The sequence below is a fragment of the Schistocerca gregaria genome, chromosome 9 (assembly GCF_023897955.1).
Source record: "Schistocerca gregaria isolate iqSchGreg1 chromosome 9, iqSchGreg1.2, whole genome shotgun sequence".
Taxonomy (NCBI): Eukaryota; Metazoa; Arthropoda; class Insecta; order Orthoptera; family Acrididae; genus Schistocerca; species Schistocerca gregaria.
In genome coordinates, this window is record NC_064928.1 from 83495387 (window position 1) to 83507183 (window position 11797).

The window sequence follows — 11797 nt, forward strand, 5'->3', positions numbered from 1 at the left end:
GCAGTCACTGTATGAAGTATACAACAACAGACACTGTAAACGTCCTGCTTTCCTCTTACACATTTATTTTTTGTCTCTACCTACTAACTCATACTAAGCATTTATTTAACTTCATTGATTTCAAGGCATGCCATCAGCTATCTCTATACTGGAAAAGTTACAGACATATGTAATATGAGTCCTAAGAGTCCAAACATTCTGATAAATCCATACTAATATTATGAATGTAGAAATAACTCTGTTACATTTTCAATGCTTTATCTCTGAACATGTTTTGATGAAATTTGGTATTGAGATGACTTGAACCCTGAGGCTACTTTAGAAAGCAAAAAAGTATATAAGTATTACTGTATTTTTAAGCATGATATACATGGGGATGGGGGGGATGATTGGTGGAAGAGACCAAACAGCGAGGTCATCGGTCTCATCGGATTAGGAAACGATGGGGAAGGAAATCGGCTGTGCCCTGTCAGACTAACCATCTCGGCATTTGCCTGAAGCAATTTAGGGAAATCACGAAAATCCTAAATCAGGATGGCCGGACACAGGATTGAACCATTGTCCTCCCGAATATGAGTCCAGTATGCTAACCACTGCACTACCTTGCTCGGTGATATACATGAATGGGCTGCAGATAATTCTTGCACAGAGGTCAACAACTTGGAATGTTTACAGATTTTTTCCATGGCAGCGTGAATCTAATGTTTATTGATGCATACTGTTTTTAAATTTTAAGAAAAAATGATACACCACCTGACAAAGCTGATTTTTTACTGTGGAATATTGTGCAGGTACAGTACTAAGATCCGACAATAAGCCCTATGACCTTGTTTAAAACTATTAAGTTGGGCCAGCCTCAAGCTACATATTATTAATATTATGTATTTTACAATATGCCTCACAAACATAAATCTGATTTAACACATAGTTCTACAAGAACTTGAGGTGGGAAAGTTACTCAAACCCACCAAATATGGGAGAAGTCTTGCAACTTCTGTTACTTAGATGCAGAATATCATGCAGCCTTAAGAACTACAGAGACATAAGAATAGCCACAATCCTGTCACATTTTAGATGCTTATCACAATGCATCTCTTACAGCTTCTGAGGTTCTTGAAGAATGATGATGATTGTGGCACTTAAATCCTGTATGATAAAAACAGACACATTGTGCCTTCACATAAGGAAAGTGGGAGCCTTTTAGTGAGGCTGCATATGATTATGATCCATTAACTGCTTATGTTAGTCATCAACTTGTCATCTAAAGAACATTCAAACAGAGTCAGTGTTGTGGGGTACGTGGTAAACAAAACCATACACACAGCAGAGTGAATGTACAAATGCTGTCCCAATACTGCAACAAATGGCAGCTCATAGAAACGTTAGTGCACATGGTCCTATGTGAAAATAAAATCAGAAGTTGGAACTGGACAAGTAAAAACTTTCCAGCTATAAACAGAACCACAGGAAGCCACTTAACAATAACTGAAGTTCTACTGTGTAACTGGAAATGCTACCTATCCAGTAGCGTATGGAACACTTAGTGTTTTATGTGCTAGCAAACAAAATGTTGAATTTAGAAGAGTACATGTTTTACTTGCAAAAGTGCTTTTTAAGTTGCAAAATAATAATAATAATAATAATAATAATAATAATAAATGTTCTGCCAGTCGTAAAAGGCAATGAAAAGAACAAACCACTAATAGGGCTAACCCCCCTTTTAGTGTGATTAGTTGGTTCATGACACAACTAAAGAAGCCTCAGACAAGCGCCGTCATGGTCGGGGACGACGCTTGAACCCTATGCCTGCCCACAATGGTAACGACACTGCTAGCCAACTGGAAAATGATTTAAATCCAAATAGAGGTGTTTTGCAGGATATGCTTCCTGCAACCACCCTAGAAGGAAAACAAAAGACAGAGGATGAGATGGCCAGATGAAGTTAATCGACACCTCATGTTCTGTTATTAACAAGCAACAATCCAAGGAACCAACACAACTGGATACAGATCACAAGTATACACAACATTTATTAACAGATACCCAGAATTAAAATTTTTAACAGAACAACGATTAGCTGATCAGATCCGTGTAATAATCAAAAATAACAGGATACCCCAGTCAGAATTAGAAAACATCAAACTACAAGTACAACAAATACTGGAACAAAATAATGTGCAATCAGAAGAAGAAGAAAACACAGTGATGGACTTGCATATCCCAGAGCAAACAAACAAAGAACAACACGCATCAATTAAACGATCAGAGGAAAATGAAATCTTAAGACTGCCACCAGAACAACTACAAATAGAACACGAAGTGACACACATGTTAGATGTAGAAGCAAAATTTCAGCTGACATATATAGAATACAAAGACACAAATACAGGCATTAGACCATTCTTGCATAGACCGCCAAATAACCCACAAGTCGAAACAACAATAAAAACTATCAAGACAATCATACACAACAAAATAAATGAAAACACAACTATGGAAGAGTTACAACTACTGGTTTATATAGGAGCACTCACTACTGTAAATATACACACCAGGCAGTGATCAGAACCAACCAACACACAGAAGAAACCCACAAAACCAGCATGGCAACACAGGCTACAGATCAGAATATAAAAACTGAGAAAAGACATGGGACAGCTAACACAATTTATAATACATCAAATTCCAGAAAAAAACGAAAAAGGTTAGGTAAAATCTCACAACAAGAAGCGACAGAGCAATTGGATGAAAAGAAGCAGAAATTACAAGCATTGGCCAAACTATTTAGAAGATACAAAAAAAGTGAAAATAGAAGGAAACAAAACCAAACATTCAACACAAGCCAAAAGAAATTTTACCAGACAATAGATAACACACACATTAAAATAGACAATCCACCAAACATAACAGACATGGAACACTTCTGGAGCAACATATGGTCAAACCTGGTACAACATAACAGGCATGCACGGTGGATAGAAGCAGAAACAGACACATACAAGACGATACCACAAATGCCTGAAGTGATAATTTTGCAACATGAAGTCACCAAAGCAATTAATTCTACTCACAATTGGAAAGCCCCTGGAAAAGATAAAATAGCAAATTTCTGGCTAAAGAAGTTCACCTCAACACATTCACATCTAACTAAATTATTTAACAATGATGTAAATAAAATAGAAAGAAACTTCCACATGGGAAAAATATATTAAAAACAAAGATTCCAAGACTTACCAAGCGGGAAAGCGCCGGCAGACAGGCACATGAACAAAACACACAAACACACACACAGAATTGCTAGCTTTCGCAACCGATGGTTGCTTCTTCAGGAAGGAGAGGGAAAGACGAAAGGATGTGGGTTTTAAGGGAGAGGGTAAGGAGTCATTCCAATCCCGGGAGCGGAAAGACTTCGCTTGGGGGAAAAAAAGGACAGATGTACACTCGCGCGCACACACACACACACACACATATCCATCCGCACATACACAGACACAAGCAGACATATTTAAATATGTGTGTGTGTGTGTGCGCGAGTGTACATCTGTCCTTTTTTTCCCCCAAGCGAAGTCTTTCCGCTCCCGGGATTGGAATGACTCCTTACCCTCTCCCTTAAAACCCACATCCTTTCGTCTTTCCCTCTCCTTCCTGAAGAAGCAACCATCGGTTGCGAAAGCTAGCAATTCTGTGTGTGTGTTTCGTTCATGTGCCTGTCTGCCGGCGCTTTCCCGCTTGGTAAGTCTTGGAATCTTTGTTTTTAATAAATTATTTAACAGTTACATTGCAGACCCATACACATTCCCTGATACACTTACACATGGAATAACTTATATGAAACCTAAAGATCAAGCAGACAGCAAACCCAGCTAAATACCGCCCCATAAAATGCCTACCAACAATATACAAAATATTAGCTTCAGTCATTACCCAGAAATTAATGACACATACAACACAGAACAAAATTATAAATGAAGAACAAAAAGGCTGTTGCAAAGGAGCACGAGGATGTAAAGAGCAACTGATAATAGATGCAGAAGTAACATATCAAGCTTAAAACTAAACAAAGGTCGCTGCACTACGCATACATTGATTACCGAAAAGCTTTTGATAGTGTACCCCACTCATGGTTACTACAAATATTGGAAATATACAAAGTAGATCCTAAATTGATACAGTTCCTAAACACAGTAATGAAAAATTGGAAAACCACACTTAATATCCAAACAAATTGGAAAACCACACTTAATATCCAAACAAATTCAAATAATATCACATCACAGCCAATACATATTAAGCGTGGATTATACCAAGGAGACTCATTAAGTCCTTTCTGGTTCTGCCTTGCTCTGAACCCACTATCCAACATGCTAAATAATACAAATTATGGATACAATATTACTGGAATATACCCACACAAAATCACACATTTGCTATACATGGATGATCTACAACTACTGGCAGCAACAAATCAACAACTCAACCAATTACTAAGGATAACAGATGTATTCAGTAATGATATAAATATGACTTTTGGAACAGACAAATGTAAGAAAAATAGCATAGTCAAGGGAAAACACACTAAACAAGAAGATTACATATTGGATAACCACAGCGACTGCATAGAAGCAATGGAAAAAACAGATGCCTATAAATATCTAGGATACAGACAAAAAATAGGAATAGATAATACAAATATTAAAGAAGAACTAAAAGAAAAATATAGACAAAGACTAACAAAAATACTGAAAACAGAATTGACAGCAAGAAACAAAACAAAAGCTATAAATACTTATGCTATACCAATATTGACCTACTCATTTGGAGTAGTGAAATGGAGTAACACAGACCTAGGAGCACTCAATACACTTACACGATCACAATGCCACAAATATAGAATACATCACATACATTCAGCAACAGAAAGATTCACATTAAGCAGAAAGGAAGGAGGAAGGGGATTTATCGACATAAAATACATACATTATGGACAGGTAGACAATTTAAGAAAATTCTTTTTAGAACAAGTAGAAACTAGAAAAATACACAAAGCAATCACTCATATAAATACATCGGCTACACCACTGCAATTTCATAACCACTTCTACAACCCTTTAGATCACATAACATCAACAGATACGAAGAAAGTAAATTGGAAAAAGAAAACACTACATGGCAAGCACCCGTATCATCTAACACAGCCACACATCGATCAAGATGCATCCAACACATGGTTAAGAAAAGGCAATATATACAGTGAACGGAAGGATTCATGATTGCAATACAGGATCAAACAATAAACACCAGATATTACAGTAAGCATATTATTAAAGATCCCAATACCACAACAGATAAATGCAGACTTTGCAAACAACAAATAGAAACAGTAGATCACATCACAAGCAAATACAGAATACCCCAGAAGACATGACAATGTAGCAAAAATAATACATCAGCAGCTTGCCTTACAACATAAACTTACGAAACAACACGTTCCCATACACAAGTATGCACCACAAAATGTACTGGAGAATGATGAATACAAATTATACTGGAACAGAACCATTGTAACAGATAAAACACCACATAACAAACCTGACGTCATACTCACCAATAAAAAGAAGAAATTAACACAACTAATCGAAATATCCATACCCAATACAACAAATATACAAAAGAAAACAGGAGAAAAAATTGAAAAATACATCCAACTGGCTGAGGAAGTCAAGGATATGTGGCATCAGGATAAAGTTGACATTATACCATTTATACTATCAACTACAGGAGTCATACCACACAATATCCACCAGTACATCAATGCAATACAGCTATATCCAAACTTATATATACAACTACAGAAATCCGTAATTATTGATACATGTTCAATTACCCGAAACTTCCTAAATGCAATATAACATATACCGTACAGATAAAAGGAAGTCACGCTTGATCAAGGTCTGCGTCACTTTCTACTTTTGACCAGACATAACGTCTGAGATAAGAAAGAAGTAATAATAATAATAATAATAATAATAATAATAATAATAATATGATTTGGTTTCTAAACTTTGCATCTGTTGCCTTATGTGGGGTACTATAAAGAATAGTTTTGCTCTTTGGAGCTGGAATACTTATTCTTTTCTATTCCCTTGTTATTCAAGAAATTCTCTTTTGCTGGTACTACAATTAAAACTGTACTAATGCAGTAAAAATCCTCTGGTGATGAATTTTGTTTCATTTGCCAAAAGACATATGGCTTCCTTACAAGTATTTCATTGCATCTAATGCATAGTATCTGAAGTTGTGGAAATATTTTCAAATGAATAATTGTTTAATAACTTGTTTGTCACTATTTTGATGGTTTTGAGTTTTGTCAGGAGAAAGAACAGTTGTCATTGCAAGTGGCGATCTGTTATTTGTTTCTCCTTAATTTACTGTTTCAGTTTGGTTTTGCAATTCACTTTTCCTGTGAGTGAGGTGTTTGAGTCTCAGGCTGGCATGAATTTTCACTTTTTACCATTGGATTTACTTTAATATCTGATCGTGACTGACACCAAAATTTCTCTTCCATCAGTCTTTTCTATGTTTGGCCCAAGTTCTACTGGGTTTTGTACTTGTCAGTGACACATCATGTGAAAGTTGCATTCATCTGTAAGCACTGCACACCAGCATAAATTACCAGATGACTAACTCTGGGCATTGTTCTAGTTGGGGGCTGCTTATTTAATGGCTTCCAGGGACAGCAAAAATTTTATTTTCAGTATTTCATATACTCATTAGTCAAATTTAAAAATTGAAAATGGTATCATAATCTACCATCATCAGCTATAATCTTATGCTAGAGATTTAACACAATAAGTCAAGTATTACAGTTGGTGAACTGTGCATACATCTTGAGGTAGTGTAATTCATAGTGTGCTAGTAACCCAGCTACATTCAACTGGTATTGGAGGTTAAGAACATGTAATGACTTTCAGAGAAGTTTACCATTTATTTCAAACCTTTACATATCTTTTTCTCACTACCACTCCTACAAAATGATGAAAGGAAATAAGTTTATAGTTTTTTCTCTGTTCACGCAGTAAAATATCAGCATTAGGCACGATGTGTTAGGTTTATTACTTCTTCACACTATTCAAAATACATTTTTCAGTTGCATTCACATTTTACACATAAATGGTTTATCATTACCAACAGCACAGTAAGACTGCTCTGATGATGAGGCTGTATAAAGAAAAATATTGTTGTAGGATGATTGTATGGAATTGTGGAAAGACTTTGACAGAAATTCTTCTTGGTGTAATGAAGGACAGCTCTTTTCAAACTTACGTAAATCTAAGGGAATGCCTACAATAATAAGAAAGAAACCAGTGGTAACCAGTCACAAGATTAATGGTGAACATTTTGAGTGCACCACATTGCATATTCAGCAATAATATATGTAAAATAAGTGAAGGCTAGTGGAAGCAGTATCAACTGGTTATGCACCACAGTGAATTGCAAATATCTCACTAAAATTAAGCCATGCACTGTACAGTGAATTGTGGAGTATATATCTATATGTAGACTGCCCCATTTTCAGCAGCTCAATAATGGTAGATACGTGTTCATGGCAGAGAAAATGTTGGGTAGTCTATCTTTACACTGTTCTGTCCAGCAACAGGACAGCTTAATAAATCTTTTGACTACATTGACTTAGAAGCTTACAATTTTTACACCGCCGAGGGCCCACAGACATCAGTACATGACAAGAATCTGAATGCGTCAGCTTGTTCCGGAGGAAAAGGTGTCTTAACCCTTTGAAGGACAGGTGTCATTGTAACCTACCAGATACATTTGATGAGCCAAAACATTATGACCACTGTCCACCGTGAGGTTATATGCTGCCTGGTGACACTGAGGGTATGTGACCCGGTAAGAGAAGTACAGGGTGTCCCACTCAGACCTCCAAGATTTCAAGGACCCAGGAGAGAAAACTACACTTATACGACAATGAAAAATGCACCACATTGCGGAGCATCTCAAAGAATTTATATTCTCCACGTCAGAAGTGCCAAGTATCGCCCCCAAAGTGCAGCATGGTCGCATGAAGTGAAAATGGCGACTCCATACTGTGTACAAGCATTAGTGTGGTTTGCAGAAACAAAATCGCCGATTATTGTGCAAAGAAATTATCGTCTTGTATATGAATGTGGCACAACTTGACAAAAAGAAGGGACCGGTTGGTAGGACATGTTTTGAGGCATCAAGGGATCACAAATTTAGCATTGGAGTCAGTGTGGAGGGTAAAAATCGTAGAGGGAGACCAAGAGATGAATACACTAAGCAGATTCAGAAGGGTGTAGGTTGCAGTACGTACTGGGAGATGAAGAAGCTTGCACGGGATAGAGTAGCACGGAGAGCTGCATCAAACCAGTCTCAGGACTGAAGACCACAACAACAACAACATCATATGAATGTGGTCCACCTGATGAAAAACAATTAAGGAATGGTATAGGGAGTTTCTGGCAATAGCCTTGCCGCAGTGGATACACTGGTTCCCGTGAGATCACCGAAGTTAAGCGCTGTCGGGCGTGGCCGGCACTTGGATGGGTGACCATCCAGGCCGCCATGCGCTGTTGCCATTTTGCAGGGTGCACTCAGCCTCGTGATGCCAATTGAGGAGCTACTCGACCGAATAGTAACGGCTCCGGTCAAAGAAAACCAACATAACGACCGGGAGAGCGGTGTGCTGACCACATGACCCTCCTATCCGCATCCTCAACAGAGGATGACACGGCGGTCGGATGGTCCCGATGGGCCACTTGTGGCCTGAAGACGGAGTGCTTACAGGGAGTTTCTGGCAACAGGGAGTGTTCTGAAACATCCTGGCAGTACACGTTATGGAGTTTCAGAAGAGAGAGTGGAGGACAACAAACGTTTCTCAGAAAGCCACGTAAGTCAATTCGTCAAGCATCTAGCCAACTTGATGTACCTTGATCAACATAGCATCGTATAGTTCGCCAGCGTCTTCGTATGTGCGCTTACAAGTGCAAATTCCGCAACATCTGACGTCAAATGGCAAACCACACCGACAAAAATTTGCTGCGGGTATGCTGCAGCGTATTGATATGGATGCCACCCTCCTGGAAAGATGTTTATTCTCAGATGAGGCAACCTTTCATGTATCAGAAAGGGTTAATAGGCGTTATGTTCGGATTTGGGGTTCGCAAAATCCGCTCGTTGTCATTGAACATGTTTGTGGTAGCCATAAACGAAATGTCTTTGTGTGCTAATGCACGACAGGATCGTTGGATCGTTCTTCTTTGCGGAACAAACAGTGAATTGGAAAGTGTATTTGGACATGTTGGGGCAGTTTTTGTACCCTCATATACAAGATTTGCAACCCAAAATCACTTTTCAACAAAATGGAGCTCCGCCGCATTGGTCAACGGCTGTTCACAACTTTCTGGATAGGAAATTTGCCCATCGTTGGATCGGACGTGAAGGACCTATTGCCTGGCCCCCACATTCACCCGACATTAGACCGCTTGATTTCTTCATGTGGGGATTCGTGAAGGACCGTGTGTATGCGACCAAAGTGGACAATATTCCTACATTGGAACACTGTATCACCAATGCGATTGCAACAATAACAGTGGAAATGTTTCAAAGAACTTGGCAAGAACTTGAATATAGACTCCATATTCTTCGTGCTACAAAAGGTTCACATATAGAGGTGTATTCATGATAAATAATCAAATTATCTGAGATGCTCTACAATGTGGTGCATTTTTAAGTGGCGTATCTACTGCGGTTTTTTTCTTGGGTCTTTGAAATCAGGGAGGCTTGAGTGGGACCCCCTTTTATGACCAGAGACTAATGGGGAATTATTCTATAAAGGATAAGTGGCCCAAATGCGGAAATCCGTCGACTTGAAGCAGCTTTTACAAAAGTCGGATTGTTGTGGCCCAATGCCTGGGAGCGAGCATTTCGGAAATGGCGCAGCTCATCGGCTGTCGGCGCTGTCCATTAAAATTGCTACATCACGAAGATGACGAGTTACAGACGCGAAATTTAGCCGACAGAGAGAAGATGCTGTGATATACAAAGGATTAGCTTCTCCGAGCATTCACACAAGGTTGGCGCCGGTGGAGACTCCTACAACGTGCTGACATGAGGAAAGTTTCCAACCGATTCCTCATACACAAACAGCAGTTGACCGGCGTTGCCTGGTGAAACGTTGTTGTGATGCCTCGTGTAAGGAGGAAAAATGCTTATCATCACGTTTCCGACTTTGACTATCGCGATTTTGGTTTAACGCATCGCGACATTGCTGCTCGCGTTGGTCGAGATCCAATGACTGTTAGCAGAATATGGAATCGGTGGGTTCTGTAGAGTAATACGGAACGCCGTGCTGGATCCCAACGGCCTCGTATCACAAGCAGTAGAGACGACAGGCATCTTATCCACATGGATGTAATGGATCGTGCAGCCACGTCTCGATCCTTGAGTCAACAGATGGGGACGTTTGCAAGACAACAACCATGTGCACGAACAGTTCGACGACGTTTGCAGCAGAATGGACTATCAGCTCGGAAACCATGGCTGCGGTTACCCTTGACGTAGCATCACAGACAGGAGCGCCTGCGGCCGGCCGAAGAGGCCAAGCGGTTCTAGGCGCTACAGTCTGGAGCCATGCCTCGGGCATGGATGTGTGTGATTTCATTAGGTTTGTTAGGTTTAAGTAGCTCTAAGTTCTAGGAGACTGATGACCTCAGACGTTAAGTCCCATAGTGCTCAGAACCAGGAGCGCCTGCGATGGTGTACTCAACGAGGAACCTGGGTGCAAGAATGGCAAAACGTCATTTTTTGGGATGAATCCAGGTTCTGTTTACAGCGTCATGATTGTCGCATCCGTGTTTGGCGACATAGCGGCGACCGCACATAGGACGCGTGTATTTCGTCATCGCCATACTGGCGTATCACCCACCGTGATGGTATGGGGTGCCATTGGTTACTCGGTCACCTCTTGTTCGCATTTACGGCACTTTGAACAGTGGACGTTACATTTCAGATGCGTTACGACCCGTGGCTCTATCCTTCATTCGATCCCTGCGAAATCCTACATTTCAGCAGGATAATGCTCGACCTCATGTTGCAAGTCTGTACGGACCTTTCTGGATACAGAAAATGTTCCACTGCTCCGTGGCCAGCACATTCTCGAGACCTCTAACCAATTGAAAACGTCTGGTCAATGGTGGCCGAGCAACTTGCTCGTCACAATACGCCAATCACTGAACTGTGGTATCGTGTTGAAGCTGCATGGGCAGGTGTACCTGTACACGCCATCCAAGCTCTGTTTGACTCAATGTCGAGATGTATCACGGCCGTTATTACGGTCAGTGGTGGTTGTTCTGGGTACTGATTTCTCAGGATCTATGCACCCAAATTGCGTGAAAATGTAGTCACATATCAGTTCTAGTATAATACATTTGTCCAATGAATACCAGTTTATCATCTGCATTTCTTCTTGGTGTAGCAACTTTGATGGCCAGTAGTGTAGTTACGAATGCAGAAACCACAGGTAGGCGACAAGAAGCTGGAAGTCCATACCTCATCACAGAACATAGGAATTGTTGGCTTGTCCTCTCTCTAAAGCAGAATAGGTGGTGACCTGTGACAGATCTGATGATCGAGAACAACGCCATTCATTGCACAGTATCGAACATGGTGATCTGCAGAAGAAGATCCCTTAGCGTTCCCATGTTGACCGAACAACATCTTCAGCTATGATTACAGATGGCAGGAGACCGTCGAGATT

General features: G+C 39.9%; 1 pseudogene; it reads left to right on the plus strand.

Annotated features, from left to right (window-relative positions):
• The first annotated feature begins 8500 nt into the window (after positions 1-8500).
• Positions 8501-8618, plus strand: LOC126292319 (5S ribosomal RNA; annotated as a pseudogene).
• Positions 8619-11797: the final 3179 nt, after the last annotated feature.